Below are 16,128 nucleotides of genomic sequence, written 5' to 3'. Positions count from 1 at the left end.
GACCATGACTCTGGGCAGTGTGCATGACATTGTGGATGGCTTTGCACAAATGGGCTTCCCTAACTGTGGAGTGGCGATAGATGGCACGCATATTCCAATTCTGTCACCAGACCACTTAGCCACCGAGTACATTAATCAGAAGGGGTATTTCTCTATGGTTCTCCAGGCGCTTGTGGATCACCGTGGGCGTTTCATGGACATTAACACAGGCTGGTCTGGAAAGATGCATGATGCATGCATCTTTCAGAACACTGGCCTGTTCAAGAAGCTGCAAGCAGGGACTTTCTTCCCAGACCAGAAGATCACAGTAGGGGAAGTCAAAATGCCCATTGTGATTCTGGGAGACCCTGCCTACCCCTTAATGCTATGGCTTTTGAAGCCATACACGGGGCAATTTGACAGCAGCAAGGAGCATTCAACAACAGGCTGAGAAGTGCAAAATGATCACTGAGTGTGCTTTCGGCCATTTAAAGGCCAGCTGGCGCTGCCTATATGGGAGGCTGGACCTGGCCAATGATAATATTCCTGTGCTTATAGCCGCATGCTGTACGTTCCATAATATTTGTGACGGGAAGGGTGAAAGCTTCACTCAGGGCTGGACCACTGAGGCTCAGCACCTGGAGGCTGATTTGAACAGCCAGAGACCAGGGTTATTAGAGGGGCGCAGCATGGGGCCATAAGGATAAGGCCTTAAGGCAGCAATTTAAACCTGAAAGCCACTAATATTGGTTGCAATGCTCAGGAGTGCAGTGCTTCTAATGTTAGGGAGTGATTGTGATTGGTGCAGATGATGCACGACCAAGGTTTAAGAAAATTGCCTGTTGCTTTGCAGGGCTGTTTGCTTTCAATTAATGGAATAAAGTGCAGCGGGTACTGTACTTCAGCAGGGCTAAACTGTAGAGGGACAGGTATTGAGTGCAGTGGATACTGGGAGTCCGCAGGGCTGGACTGTGATAGGGCAGGAGTGGAATGCAGCAGGTATAGCCAGGAGGTTGATAAGAGTGTGTTGGCAGTGTCTGGGGGGCGCATGGGAAAGAGTTTTGCAACAGTGGCTGCAGGGGAGGGCGGGCGCAGAGCTGCTAGGTTTGCAGTGCTAGTAGCACCTGGAGCATGTCCGCTTGGTGCTCCATAACATTTAAGACCAGCTCCGTGGCTTCATTCTGGCGCACTGCGTTCTCCTTTCAGTCCCTCTTCTTGCTGTCCCGCTACTCCTTCAATTCTTGTTTTTTGGCTGTGGAGTGCATGATGACCTAATGCATAAAATCTTCTTTAGTTCCTCGTGGCCGCTTTCTAATTCTGCATAGCCATTCAGCCAGCGATAACAAAGAGGGAGGCTGGGCTCCAAAGGTCATATCTGTGAAGCCAAAATTCAACATTTTACAGAAATAGTATTGTTTGCAACACACAGACCACTGATTCAGTGATTTCAAACACAGCCACTATTTACATACCTGTCACTAACTGGCTGACCCCAGGAAAGCACACATGAGCCACAAGACCCTCAAAATGGTGAGTAACTGCAGGGGCAGGGGAAATCGGTGTTCTGGGACTGTACTGTACACTGGGCATGCGGCTCTTGGGGAGAGCCAGTACTGTAGTGTGGGCCTTATAATGTCACTGCTGAGGGTGAGCAGGGAATCAATGGAGGGTCTTCTCCAAGACTGCGGCTTCTGCCCTGGCCCTTATGCGGCTTGCCTGTGCACCAATGTTCCTCCGCCGTCCTCCCCGCTCCCTGTGATGGCAGAGCGGTGTGGGAAAGTTACCCTTAACGGGGCAAGAAATGAAGCTCTGCCAAAGAACCTATGGCAGCAGATTGCCCAGTATCTCCATGAGAGTTTCCTGGAGATCTCTGAAGCAGATGCAGGGCTGGCTCCAGGCACCAGGCACCCAAGCACATGCTTGGGGCGGCACCTGGTAAGGGGCGGCGGGGGGAGCGCAGCGTGGCGCAGCATTCCGCGGGCGGGGGGCGCTCCGGCGCCCGGGAGGGGTGTTCCGGCGGCGCTCGGCAGGGGGTGGGCGCCGGAGGCGCAGGGCGGGGGGGGGGCGGCGCTTTTTTTTGCTGCTTGGGGCAGCAAAAAAGCTAGAGCCGGCCCTGGGCAGATGCCTGTGAAGTGAGGGCGTCACTCAACACCCTGTTCCGTTGCTCAGACTCGTCATGTGGTGGTATGCGCATCATACAGACACAAGCCTGCTTTCGGCAGCCCTCCTGCCCCCAACATCTCCCTTCAGCGATTCCCAAAATCAAAGCCACTTATGAGGGGCCTCCTCTCCTGTTTGCACTTCGCCAAGCTCTGACAGCTGTGACTGGCTAGCCTCCTCCGGGGTAGAGAAGAGCTCCTGGCTGCATGCATCTCTGACCTCCAAGTCGTACTCTGCCTCTGGGTCCCCCTCCCCCTCTCCCTCCTCCTCCACATCCTCAGCCAAGATTTCCTCCTCCTGGCTCGGTCCACTCTCAACTGGCACACGAGCCACTGAAGTATCCAAAGGGGCCTTCGCAGTGGAGGTGGGGTCACCACTGAGTATTGCATCCAGCTCTTTGTAGAACCGGCAGCTCATGGGCACAGCACCAGAGCGGCAGTTTGCCTTCCGTGTCTTGTGGTAGGCGTTTCGCAGCGCCTTCACTTTGACCCTGCACTGCAGTGTGTCCTGGTCATGGCCCCTTTCTGTCATGCATCGTGAAATCTGTCCGTAGGTATCATAATTCCTACGGCTGGAGTGCAGCTGGGACTGGATAGCCTCCTCTCCCCAAAAGCTGATGAGGTCCAGCAGCTCGGCATTGCTCCAAGCGGGGAATCGCCTGATGCGTGAAGCAGGCATAGTCACCTGGAAAGATGCGCTGAGACCACTGCATGCGTCACCGAGCAAACAGGAAGGGGACTTTCAAAATTCCCAGGGAATTTAAGGGGTGGGGCTCACAGTTGGTCACCTGAGGGCAGGGCAGTAGAGTTCAAACTGATGACTAGACAGGTAAGAGCAGACATTGTGGGACACCTCCTGGAGGCCAATCGCCGTGCTGTAATAGAACAGGGTGTCTACACTGGCACCACGGCGCTGTAGCCTTGACGCAGAAAACTGTACGCCTCTCGTCGGGGTGGTTTTTTTTACAGCGCTGCAACTGCACCGTTTCTGAGCACTTGGTGGCTTGGCAATGTATACACCTCGGGAGTTACAATGCAGAAAGCTTGCCAGTGTAGACAAGGCCTTAGTAACTGTTGTTACTGAAGTTATTTGCAAACATGTCACAGCATCCTTTACATGGTGTCCAGGTTTCACATGCTCTTTATTTTTGTTTGAAGACATTTTAAAGAAACAGAGTAGCAAAATGATGGCACATCAAAGACTGAATGTACCTTTGTACTGCTGTTCAGTTTGATATGTTTTTCCATCTAAACCTGACATTTATTGTGATGTGATCAATTTGTACATGGTTTGTATTTGAAGAAACCATACAAAAATAAACTATGTTAATAACCACCAAGAACATTTATATATTATGCTAGGAAGTAGAAGTAGCATAAATACGTTTTATGATTTGATGGTAAACATAATTGCAAATAACAATTACTATTTGAAGAGCACTGAGGTTTGTGATGAACTGAGATGATCCAATTAAAATATCAGTTCTGAAGAAGTTCTTGAATTTATTCTCTTCTGACAAATAAATAAAAATCTGCTCCCCTGGTTCCACTCTGTATTTGCTTTAACATTTGGTAAGCTCTTTAATTATAAATATCTAATTCCTTATTCAACATTCAGATTTCTAAATGAAATAAATGATCTATTTACATGCATCAGTAGACCATCTGGTTCCATATGAGAATTCAACAAAGAATCTATTAATTGTCATCCATGTTTATTCATCATTCTTAATTCATAATTCCTATAAATAATTTAATCATAGGACCTTTAGCAAATAAACAAGCTCCAGCTTCCATAGTTCATGTAAATACGCAGACAAATAAAATACTCATTTCATGGATACATTCACCACTATAATTTTTCAACAACTAGATAAGCTACATTTGTCCTGTGTTTAATGACAGAGTGATTACAACCATCACCCAGCACAGGAGATGGAGAGGCCAACAAAAAAGGGTTAGCTAGTTACACTTATGGAAGACATGTAGAGTCCATAAAAGTACTGAATATTTAACTTTACTGGATGACTTTAAGCATCTCTCTCTCAATATGCATTATTATATGAATGTGGTGTTTCGATAGGCAATTAAAGGTATGTGTGCGTTCCAGGTGCCTCCCAAAAAAAAGAAGTTTGCAAGATAATATCTGACATGACATAAGGGGATAACGACATTGTGAAATGGTGCAGAGAGAACAAAAGGAAGATAAGCTATGGCTCAGTGAGGGTTACTGCATAGCCTGAAGGAGCATTTTTTTAGAGTAAACAGATGCCTTTACTACTTTATATAGTTGTCTAATTTCATATAGGCATCATGCAAAGATAGGTCTTAAGGAGTGATTTGAATGAAGAGAGGGTGATGCCCTTGTGAATCCGCTCAGGAAGATCATAGCATGCCTAGGGAATAGCGTGGAAGAAAGCACAAAGATGTTTGTGGGAGAAGCACGCAATTGGCATATGAAGGCTGGTATTAATGGTGGATTAGAGGGGGCAGTGGGGTGACATCTCAGCATGGAGGGTAGCGTTATGGAGGAAACTCGAGGTGCTGCAGCAGGAGCAGGCACTAGAGTGATTCAAAGTGATGTGTCTGGTCCAACCAATGAGCAAAAAATATTATTTTAGCTGGTGCATTCTGAATGAGCTGAAGGAAACAATGTCAGTGTCTGAAGCCAGGCAGTGGGAAGTTACACTAATCAAGATAATGATAGTGGTGAAAGAGCTTTGGAGGAAAGATGAAGAGCTCAGTTTTGGCCATATGAAGTTTGAGGCTAATTTTGAAATTTCCAGGAGGAGATGACATGAGCTATGGGATTAGATGGAAGGATATAGGTCAGGAGTTTAGTTGTAGACTTGAGTTTTCAACAAAGTAATAGTAGCTGACACCATATAAGTGGAGGAGACGAGCACAAGAGAGGCTGTTTCCTGAAAGGTACAGGATGATAAGAAGTTAAGTACTTTCATGACTGAGAGGGTCAAACACTGCAGAGAGATCAAGGAATTTTGAGAATGGGACAGAAGTCTTGTGATTGGGTTAGGATGAGATTGTTAGAAATTTTGCTAATAGTAGCGGCTTCAGTGGAATGGGAGGGCAGGGGAGGGCGCCGGGGGGGGGGCAGCCGGAGCCCTGGGAGGAGGGCGGAGTGCCCGGCCCGGGCTCCGCTCTCCCCAGCAGCCAGAGCGCCGGGGGGAGGGCGGCAAGCCCCAGCCGTGGCCCCGCTCTCCCCGGCGGCCGGAGACGGAGCACCACACCGCGCCACTCCCCTCCAGGTGCCGCCCCAAGCACAAGCTTGGTGGACTGGTGCCTGGAGCTGGCCCTGATTGGGAAGCAGCTAGGTGGCCACTAGGCTGCTCATGAAAGACCACAGCCTATCATGCTGATCAATATTGTCTCACTGTTTCCTTTAACTCCCCCATCGGTTTGTGTTTATCCATCTGTCTTTTCTTACACTTTGGCTATAAGCTCTTTGGTGGCAGGGACTATCTCTTTGTTCTGTGTTTGTACAGCACCTAACACAATGGGGTCCTGGTCCATGACTGGGGCTTCTAGGAGCTATGATAACATAAATAGCAATACATGATGGAGAAGAGTTGGATAGAGAATTCTTCAAAGAAGGAGGAGTGGGGGGGAGTGAAGGGAGAGAGGCCTGAAGTGGCAGGAGTAGGAGAGGAGAAGCACAATACATACTGGATTGTTCTTTAACGGGGGTTTCACGTGTGTGTGCCTGAAAAGGAGACCATCACCACGCTCTCAGAGAGCAGCTGTATAGACAGTATCTGTGGGATATGCAACTTTCTGAGAGTATAAGCCGATGGCGGAAGTGGGAGATGAAAGTATGTGGATAGTTGTGATCATCTTAGTGAAAACTTGAGGACACCAGAAACAGTATTGGTGTATCTCTGAATCCAGCAGCCCTGGGTCAGACGTGATATTCTTAGCTCCTCACCACACACTGCATGTCACTTGCACTGGTGTTTTCAGTGTGAGTACCTTCGGGCTGGAAAATGTAATTTCCAGAGTGATCTTCTCTCACTGCTTATCTTCTGCAAAAATAGACTTTGACATGGCAGCAGGTGAAAAGGTTGGACACCCACTGCCAGTTATGGGTGATAAGTATCTTATTACTTTCACATCTCTGATTTTTAAAAATATGCCCATTACCTGAGATACTATAGTCATTACATTTTCAAGGACAGAGTTCTTCAAAATATGGGGAGCTTCAGATCCAGCATTAGATTGCACAAATGTACCTAATCTTCACAATCGATGCATACACATCCCTTGGAACTGATACAGCTATCTTAATAACATACTAGTCATTTCCCTCAAGTTCTTCTAGCATGCTGTTATCTTTTTAAATTCACAACTCAGTGACTAATAGTATGGCAACTCAATGTCTCCTTGTAAAATGTTGTCCAGTTGGTGAGTAAGCTCATCTCTAGCGCAGAAGACATTAGGGAATTGGTAATAGGCTATAATCTTTCACCTCTAATTCACCAATTCAAATTTAGCCCAGCTCAGAAGTGGCTGAAAATTGTTCCCACTTGATGATTCAAAGTAGCCTATGTGAAAATAGAGGCAGCATTGCCTAGTGAGATAAAGCACTGAACTGGAACTCAGGGGACCTAGGGTCTATTCCTGGCTCTGCCACAGACCTTCTGTGTGACATTGGGCAAATCACTTCACCTCCCTGGGCCTCACTTCCCCCTCTCTGAAGTGAGGGTAAGGATACCAGTCGCCTTTTATGGAGAACATTGAGATCAGCTGATGAAAAGGGCCATATAAGAAGAAGGTATTATCAGACTAGGATTTTTAAAAGAGCTTTAGAGAATTAAGCACCCAAATCCCTTTGAATTTAACAATCACAAAACCCTCCACTAGTGCAGAATAAGAGTGACCAATTGGGGAGCGGGTGTAAAATAGTTATGCCACTCTACCTATTCCATGCTGTTTCCCCATGTGGGCAAGCAAGAGATAATTACTTCATAAGAGAACAGATTTTTAGTCTGCAAATATCTAATATTTCTGAGGTTCTTGGGTTCTAAGAAATCCAAGGCTACCTACATGGAGAATCTCAGGTGCCATCTAAACCATATACATGTGTTATCAGGGATACTATCTAGGACCTTCACCTGCAAATCACCAGATATAAATGAGGATGAACTTTAGCCATCATTAGCGGTCGGGCTTTTATTTTCTGTAGTAATTTATACTAGTTGGTTACAAGTGTGGCACAATAAAAGCGAGCAACAAACTGCTGTGCACATTCCATCAATCATTATAATGCCCTGCTGCAGAATTTACCTGCTGCCCTGCATGTTAGGCCCATCTACACCACCACTCTGAGATGTCAGACTAAGACACAGAATTAAGGTCTGGATTTGTATTTTCAATTCCTCAAAAATGGGATGTTCAAATCTGGGTTTTGATTAGGCCTATGTATAAAGCTCGGAATCATCTGCAACATTCAAATCTGGTTCTTAATTCAAATGCCACCAAAATTCAGAGTTAATCAGATCTGGGGCCCCATCTTCACAAGTGGACAATCTGATGTTTGTAGTGTTTTTTTATGGAAGTCACCCCTGTCGACTGTATACAAATCAGACTAATAGCACACGTTGCAAGGTACATTAAATTTGGCCTTTTGGGGCTAGGTCAAAGGTTGGTAGCACAGTAGGACTCTGGGTACCCCCACAATACAATTAATAATAATAACAACACAACAGATGGTTGCAGATCCTTCCATCCTTACAGAAAAGGAGGTAGAAACAAGTAGTGAGACAACAAAGGCATTTATTTTTTTATTTCTTGAGGGATCATTTTTACTTGGAATCCAGCAGAGGCTATTGTTTGTTTTACACTATGGGCCGGTAGTGGGGCAGCTGCCCCACTTTGGCATGGAAGGGGTTAAAGCAAGCCAGAAAGGCTGCACAGAGTCTCAGCCAATCCTGGAAGGGCTTGTTGGGAGCCAATCAAGTGGAGGCTTGAAAGAAGCCAATCGGGGCCAGGCTGGGCCCTATAAGAAGGCTACAGGGCAGAAAGGACCCCAGTCTCTCCCTGGAGGGCAAAGGGAGAAGAGCTGGTTCTTAGATAAAGAAGCACCTAAGACAGAACAGGACTGGGTAGGGTTAGCAGAGGCTGGGAGAGCTCTAGGCTGATGACTGCCAGATTGGGGCCCTGACACAGGGGCAGAGAAGGTGCTGGCGGTACGGGGAAGTGGCCCGGAGAAGCAGGCAGTAGAGGAGAGTTGGAGGAGGGCAATAAGTGGCTGCCGCTAGAGAGTCCCTGGCCAGTGATGAGAGGGGCTAAGCCAGACTGCAGTTTGCCCTTGGAGGAAGGGGCTAGACTGAGGATTGCAGTGAGCCACTGAGGTGAGTGATAGAACTAGAAGCTGCCGGTCCCCTGGAAGTGGGGGGAGAGCCAGTGGAGAGGGTATAGCTGGAGGGCAGTGTCCAGAAGTGGATGCCATGGTCTGGGAGTGACGGGGGTCTGATGGTGAGGACAGTGGAGACCAAGAAAGTAATGGAGGGCAAAACACCACTAATGAAGGTGTGCTGCTGAAAGAGCTAATTCCCTAACTAATCACCAGGAGGCACCGCTGTGGTGAGTCCGGCATTGTTACAGGACCAAATGTTCAAAGCAGGGTACTTTGGATACACTTTCAGAAACATACATGGATCTACAAGATCTTTTGCACTTGTCCATGCAAAATGGGTACATGAAGATGCAAACAGATATTTGAATGTCTTGTTTCTTTTGCTAATGCAAATGCGTGTTTGCTCATACCAAAGATTTTATATACCCTTTTGTGAGTACACCTGTTTCACCCTGCTTTGAATAAGTTGTCCTTGTGAACACCTCTAGTATTCCAGAGATCTCAAAATATAATAAGTCACCTGTGTGTCAAGTGTCAGTGGAGTAGAATGGCAAATTCTATTGCAATGTACAATACCAATATGGGTGTTCTTAAGATGGGGTATTTGTTTTCTCTTTTTAATATCTTACACTCAGACTATCAAATACCACAACCGACTTTAAGCTCTGTTTGACAACGATGGAGCTGAGGCATTATGACAAGAAGAGAAACTAGGAGCTAAATCCCTAGCTGGTGTAAATCAGCATAACTCCATTGACTGCAACAGAGGTTCATCAGCTGATGTCCAGGGTTAAGGCATCATAAGCTCAGCAGAACTTGCACATGTGTAATATTTACCCTGGTACATTAAGTGTAAATGTGTCCAATGTAAGATGTATGGATACGGCTTCAATTGTAGCTGCATTAGGGAATATAGATTCCAATGGGGCGGGTGTGTGTGACATGCTCTTTCATGCCTTGTATGCATGATTAAAATATTCTGCCATTCCCACTCCTCCTTAGCCCCTCTACCAAGAATTTGTGGGAAGCGCTTCTAGCTCTCATTAAAAGTGCTCACTGTGTGAAAGCCATGATTTTTTTTTTTCTGTGCCTTAAGGAAAAGATGCTATTTCTGTGTGTGAGACATTAGGCTTTGATGAAACCTGGAGCAGGGTTTATAGCCCACAAGAAGGTTCATGCAGCTCCCTGAGACAAGTATGCACACGTTTGCAATTACTGTTCATCCATAAGTGTGCTGTAGTCTAACTCCATGTCTCCTGAGTGGTACCTATAAACTACTGTGCAACAGCCTCATTCATGTGTCAAATGAGGAATCAATGCAATCAGACCACAAAAGTACATATTCTGTATAGATCAGGCCATAAGATATTAACAGCTGAAATGTTACCATATATTTCGTCACAGCTAACAGAAGTAATGGAAAATATTGATTTCAAATGCTACTGCTAAAAAAAGGGAGCATATTTTTAAAACCATCTCTCTCTGTCTCCTCTTATTTGTGCTAGGGGAGATAAAATGCCAATCAAAAACTTTGCAAAGATGTGTGTAATAACTGCGGTAACATTAATGTTTCCCCTCTCGGGCTAGCTGGATGAAGAAAGCCGAGGCACCTCAATATTGTACAAAGCTCTTCTGACTACAAATAAAAGAAAAATAGGCAATACCAGTGTGGTGCCAAATACTGATGAAAAGATACATAGTTGATGTTAGCAGCAGAGGAACTAATGTAAAATAGAAATTACGCTGCTCCAGGATGGTGGGTGTTGCTCAGTGATTGCTTTATTCGGTGAAGCTTTTCTAGAGGAACATGTGCTTTATTACATTGTGTCACAGTAAATAGCATTAATACTTTACACAGGTGCTATACATGAATGATTGTTTATATTATTCCTTCTGTTAATATGGGTAACAGAAATATATGCCAATAGTCTCCAAAGTGTCCAGTACACTTTCCTAAAAGCCAAGCAAATGAAGCATTAATAGCAACCTGCATCTTATTCGTAGCTGCACTGCTGATGTCCTGTGAAGCAAAATTGCTATCCTTTCAGTGTGTTATGCATAGAGCTGTTTGGAAAAACTTGTTAGTCTCTAAGGTGCCACAAGTACTCCTGTTCTTTTTTGGACAGAAAAGTTTTTCATTGGAAAATTCAGTTCCATCAAAATAGAAACGCTTCAATCACGTCAATGTTGCAAAATTTCATTTGTGATGGGGAGGGGCGAAGGAAGTTCTGGCAGTGACAGTTCCATTTTGACATTTTTGGAACAAAACAAAACTTCATTGAAAGAAAAAATGAAATGTTTTGAATTTATTTTGTATTACATAAAGTTTGGGTTGAGGTTAAGATCCAATTCCCTATTATCCAATATGCAGAATATTGATATAGAATATCCTTTCCTGGCACATCTATGTTCAGCCTTGAGCAATTGACTTTTTTGCATCCTCCATGCCTGACTCTTGTTTGTACATTTGTCACTAAAGGAGTGGTACCAAAATCTCACGAGGTCATTTCACAAATGTTTGGTTGTACATGAGCCAGAATTGGAAAAGTGCCTGGTTTTGAATATGACACAGAACTAAAACAAGAAGGAGAAGATGGATTCAGATATGAGAATTCAAACCCAAATCTGTATATATGCACCTTGGAATTCAAATGAGGGACTGCTTAAGACTTGTATTTGGTTATATTGCTTCTAAGCATCTTGGTTTTATTAAGGATGAATGAACCCATTTGGATAATCTAAGGAAAGGCTCCAACCTTTACTCAATCTGGAACTCTTTTGGAATATGAAACTCTTTGTCTCGTGTTCTTTCCACTCTACCTCATATTTTAGTTCTCTTACATCCCTACACTTTTCAGTTCCAGCCCAGATCAAAGGCAGATTTAACATTCCAATGATATTTTTGGCAGAAGCAGGAAATACTCAAGATATAACAAGATATTCCTGTGAGATTTCCAGTCCAACATGTAGAATGAAGAGAGATGGATAACCTGAAGATTGAAATAAGCAAATATTTGAATACTTTTACCAAACGAAAGTTGCAAGTGGGTTTATTTCCCCCCACTACTGGTTTCATTTCCTTCACACTTAAAATAAATGTTGCATTGACTAGAGTTTAGCAAGAATGTCTGCTTAGTTTGTATATACAAACTATGGTATGGGGTTTATATGTAAGGATGTCATGTTAGCAGGTGCTGTTCATGACTCCTTTCTGGTACTCATGGACACCAGTGAAATAAAACATCTTTCTAATCTGGATTTCTTTGATTCAATCTGATGCCTAAAACAAGCCCCCTATAGAAGCCTGGATATTGCTCATCACTGTTTGTTTGTGTTGGCCCCATCACTGTTTGCAGTTAGTACTTCCTCCTTCAAGAACACATTTTAAAACACTGTGAATGGGTCCCCACCTATTCCCCGTTACAACCAAGATCATAATCTGAAAATTTGCCTGACCCACTTCAGCACAGCTTTCAGATTAATGAATGCACATATCTACTGCTTATAGCAACATGGAACATTTCGGATTCTCACCTCCCCAGAGGAAGAACAAAGCATGTATGCGTTTGTTAACAGAGCCAAATATATCAATGTTTTCAAGTGATTAGAGAAGGATACAATGTATGCTGTTGCATCTGTGACTCATGTTTAGTCTGTACTAACCAACTCCCTTTGGTGAATAAATTAAACAGATCTTGTTTTTCAGCATTTACATGTCCATCAGATATGAGATGTGAGTCTTTATCTGTTTAGTTATTAAATTAAAATTGACCATGATGCACTTAGTGCTCTAACTTCAAACCTATATAAACTGAAACCTTTTAAAAGGGGATTTGTATTAAAAAGTCTAATAAAATATAGTGATAGTTAATCTTAATAAAATAGTGATAAATGTATTCTAGTCTGCTCATATAAAAGGAAGACAAATTATTATTTGGTTCTTGTGAGCCAATAGTATTAAGATTTAAAGTAACATAAATGCTGGAATCTTAGGGCAGTTTAATAAATAAAGAGTAACATTCTGCGTTGAAGGAAAAGAGCTTATTGGCTGAAAAGTGTTATTTCAGGTTATATTTTTGAAATTTAATCTCTCAGTTTACACCTACAGCTTTTTGCACATTCAGATATCTACAAAACTCAGGATTTTGGCTCATAGACATATGTGTAATTGGACAACACCATGCAATATTATGGATACACATTGAGGCCATATTCTGCAGCGCATAGTCCCATGGATTTCAAATTTGACTTCTAAGGTCTGGCACACAGGAGTACTATTAAGAGATTGAATTCTTATTTCCTGGCCCTATTCTCATGACGGCTTCAAAGGTTAATCCCCGACCACGTTACCGGAGGCGTTGGGAGGAGAGGTAAAATGCACTCTTTTGGCTATTGTTACATGGCCTCTACAGAACATGTTTGAAAATGTCCCTTTTTGAGATTTAGGGAGGGTGTATCAGACTGTAGTTCTGGGGCCAATTTCTGTGCTAATTTCAGGAACACCTTGTACACTACCATTAACTTCAATGAGGTGGTATAAGTTTCAAGTGAATGAACAAATTTGGCTTCCTTCATTCAATTCGGTCCCGGCTACTCACTGACTAGGCAACTTTGGGCAAGCCCCCTTATATCTGTGACTTTTCCATATGCATCAAGAAATAGTGAGAACTACCTTACAAGGATACTCTGGGGCTTAATTAATTGATATCTGTAAAGTGCTTTGAGAGCCTTTGATGCTAGCCTCTATCAAAGGGGGGAGTGTTTTAGTAATAGCAAAATTCATTAAAACCATTTAATTCTCAAATGCACACAGTCTGTTTTTAAAATTTAATTAGGGTGTCCTTACACAAATCTGAGCAGCCTACATATTGCAACGATAACACACCAAAATAACAATAGATACATTGTGTCCTGCAGACATGGTGAGAGCTAGGACTTCCCACTGTTAAGCTTGCGAAATTGTCTCCTTCCCAGACTATTGTATAGGCAGCCTTTGGAGGGCAGGTGCAAGTTTGTGTAACATTTGCAATGTGTTGTTGCAAGCTACAGACTTCCTTATGAAGTCTTAACAAACACTGGACAAAGCAAATCACTGCCCTTCATCCAGTCCCCCTTTTGATTGGCTTCTTGACAAGCATCTTGTAGCTTGCTCCTCGACGAAATGTTCTGCTGGAACGTAAATGAATGCACTATACATCTGTTCATGGCATTTTCACTCAAAACAAACAGGACCTTGTATGGGGGAGGACCCAACAACACTGAAGTGTAACTGGCATGGCTCAGCGTAAGGCATTTGTGGAGACACTCTGGGCCATGTGTATGAAAGAATACATCAGAAATAAGTGTCTAATTGCTGAGCAGTGTTCTCTTCTTGTAGCCTGTTAAGGGGAAGGTGGGAAATGGACTGTGGTCTAACTACTGAATAGTTTAGCTTCCTGTAACATCGCCTGTTGCATTCAGATTGAGTCATTCCAATATCATGTGGGTGTCTTATTCACAACATCATTTCTGGAAAGTTCTCTTCCTGTACAGGCCTGGAATATTTTAACTGAAAATATTCTCATTGCAACTAGTTTAAGGTAACACTTAAATATGCTGTTAAAGCAGGTTCTCTTTGTGCAATTCTGGATCCAAGAATAATATTTTTGAAGTCTTATAAACATATTCTAAAAGCCATGTAAACATTTTTTACAGCTTTGTTGTATAGGTTAGGATTGTGATCATATGGAACTCCACATTCTGCCTTATCTTTACATGTGGTTCTTTCCAGTCCAAGTACAGCCTTTCATTACATTACAGCAGGCTGTTTCAAATATCTCCTCCAAGATTATGACAATCCAGAGATTTCAGATAATACACTTGCATATTATTATAAACTGTGTTTTGAAATGTGCCATAACACAGAGGAAAGGAGCCAGAATTTGCATTAGTTTCACTGCTTTTACTATACCTCAGAAGAACTGGTTTCTGATGAACTAGTGGCATTTGATTAGTGCAAACTGAAGCTTTTTCAACAGGATTTTTTAAAATATAATAACATGCAGCCTTGAGTCCACAGTAAGGAGGATGAAAGGTCACCCAAAGGAAGGAGATTGATGTCATACCCTTCAAAGGGGCAGGGCTTTAGCTCTACTGTACACTTTCGTTGGCAGCATGCTAAAGACCAAATGTCTATGTGTATTTATTATTAGTGATTCGTGTTGCTGCAGCACCTAAAGACCCCATCTGAGATAGGAACCCAGTTGCACCAGGCACTATACAAACACATGGGAAAAGACAGTCCCTTATACATGATGTGTCTGTTCAGGCGCTAAAAGATGAGAGGATAAACAGACGGGTGACGTGACTTGCCTGTGGTCATGCAGCAGGGCAGGGGCAAGACTAGCACCCAGGCCTCATGATTCCCAGTGCAGCGGCCGATCCAGAGATTGAAACACCTTCACGCAGCTAGGAGATGACACATTTGCTCAGTAGATAACTAGAGGGCTATCGTCTCCTGTTTTCTCAGTCTAACACCTTTCATGCTCAATTTAAATTAACTTTTAGAAAAATAATAAACTTAATGGCCTAGCTAATTAATGCAGTGGAAAGCCTATAGAAGTCCTTCTGCCATCTACATTAATACCAGGTGACTTCATTATGATTAATGTTGTTAAAATAAATGTCACAGGAATGAATAATGGTTAGGTCATTATTTTAAAGTATTGTCACTAGATCTATAAAAGCTAATGAGTCAATTCAAAAAAAGCAATTCCACATGTGCGTGTATTAAAACCTGTGGAGAATCCAAACTACTCTGAGGAAAAATAGCCTGGAAGGGAACATAAAAAGATGTTTGATTATGACTACTGGCTAGATGTGATAGGATCTGTAGGAAGGATGCTTAATTACCCGGCTCTGAGAATTCAGAAAGTTCAGTAATAAAGGAACTTGGGTTGAGACACCGGTTGGCCTGGAGACCTTCTTTACAGTCTCAGAGACTGTGAGACTTGTCAATGCTGATTTACACCAACTGCTCTGGCCCTGCTCTGTAGATTTGATCCACCCAGTTTTTACACAGTGCAGCCTGCATAACTTTCTGTGAATTCGGACCAATGTGTTTTATAACACTTCCTGACACCCATCTTCAGACACTTAAAGCCAATGACCTGCAATCTTTGTATGGTCAGTTCAGAATTACTGAAAGATGCCAGACGAGTAGCACTGAACATTGAAATGCTCGTTATCCACAAAACAGACATGGCCAGGTCAGCAGCAATGCAAATTTCCTCCACATTGTACTGTACCAATCTTTCATAGCTTCATGGATTTTAAGGTCAGAAGAAACCATTAGATCAAGAATCACGTCCTGAATAAAATATGCCACACAGAATTTCACCTAGTTACCCCTGCGTTGAGCCCAGTAACTTGTATGATTAAAGCATACTCCTCAGCTCTGACCTGGATGCCCAAACCTATTTGGGGCTAGATCATGACATTATTAGCTGGCCCCACGCGAGGGGTAGGGGTCGCTTTGCTGCCCCTGGAGCTGCCTGAGAAATTGTGACTTATCCTGTACTCACCATTGCTTTGAGAAAGGAATAGACTGTCAAGGGTTGGTGGACTAGATGACTTGGT

This window comes from Trachemys scripta, chromosome 8 (genome assembly GCF_013100865.1).
Source record: "Trachemys scripta elegans isolate TJP31775 chromosome 8, CAS_Tse_1.0, whole genome shotgun sequence".
Taxonomy (NCBI): domain Eukaryota; kingdom Metazoa; phylum Chordata; order Testudines; family Emydidae; genus Trachemys; species Trachemys scripta.
This window is presented reverse-complemented; position numbering follows the sequence as displayed.